We start from the raw sequence: 1237 nt of genomic DNA on the forward strand, positions 1-1237 counted from the left end.
TCAAATGATCCTCCATTCTCAGTTTCCCCAAATGCTGGGATTACAGGCATGAACCACTGCATCTGACCCCTACCCACACATTTTGATATATTCTGTTAAGTTTTATTAAGTTTCAAATACTTAAAAAGTTTTCTTTATACTTCTTACATAAAGCCATCATTTATTTGGACATGTTATGTTTAATTCCAAATGTCTGGGAATTTTCTGGGTAAAATTTTGTTAGTGATTTCTGATTTAACTCCATTGTAGTCACAGGGCCTATTCTGTATGATTTGAAACCTTTGAAATTTACTTATTTTATGGAGTATTATATAATCTATCTCTGTAGGTGTTCCACATATACTTGAAAACAATGTATATTCTGCTATCTCTGGATGAAATGTCCTATGATTGTTATAGTTTAAGTTACTTAATAGGCCTACATTCTTACAGATTTTTGTCTACTTTTTCTATGCTGAGAGTATTGGAAGCCACCTTTTTTTTCTTTTCTTCTCATAAAACAGTAACATATAGGTTTCTTTCTTTTTTTTTAATATATATTTTATTGTGTTTTAGGTTTTGGGGTACATGTGAAGTACATGCAAGATTGTTGCATAGGTACATACATGGCAATGTGTTTTGCTGCCTTCCTCCCCATCACCTATATCTGGCATTTCTCCCCATGTTATCCCTCCCCAACTCCCCATCCCCTGCTGTCCCTCCCCTAGTTTTCCTCCACAGACCCCAGTGTGTGATGCTCCCCTCCCTGTGTCCATGTGTTCTCATTGTTCACCACCCGCCTATGAGTGAGAACATGCGGTGTTTGATTTTCTGCTCTTGTGTCAGTTTGCTGAGAATGTTGGGGAAACCACCTTTAATGAATGTTTTGTTTTATTCTTTTCAATTTGGTCAGTTTTTACTTTACATATTTTGAAGCATAATTATTACATGCACATATACTTAAGAATGTTGTGTCTTCCTGATGAATTACTATATATCACTATGATATAGCTACGAAGTAGCTCTCTTTTTAAAAATCTGGTTACTATTCCTCTTCTTAAAGTCTACTTTTTCTGAAATTATTATAGTGGCTCTAGCTTTCTCATGATTAACTCTTTTATAAAATAACATTATTGAATTATAATTCACATACCGTATAATCCAGCCATTTAACGTGTACAATTTATTGGTTTTTAGTATATTCCCAGGTATATGCAACCATAACTAAATAAATTTGAGATTATTTCTTAAGTGCAAA

The sequence above is a fragment of the Sapajus apella genome, unplaced genomic scaffold (assembly GCF_009761245.1).
Source record: "Sapajus apella isolate SASKATOON/1434 unplaced genomic scaffold, GSC_monkey_1.0 scaffold25, whole genome shotgun sequence".
Lineage (NCBI taxonomy): Eukaryota > Metazoa > Chordata > Mammalia > Primates > Cebidae > Sapajus > Sapajus apella.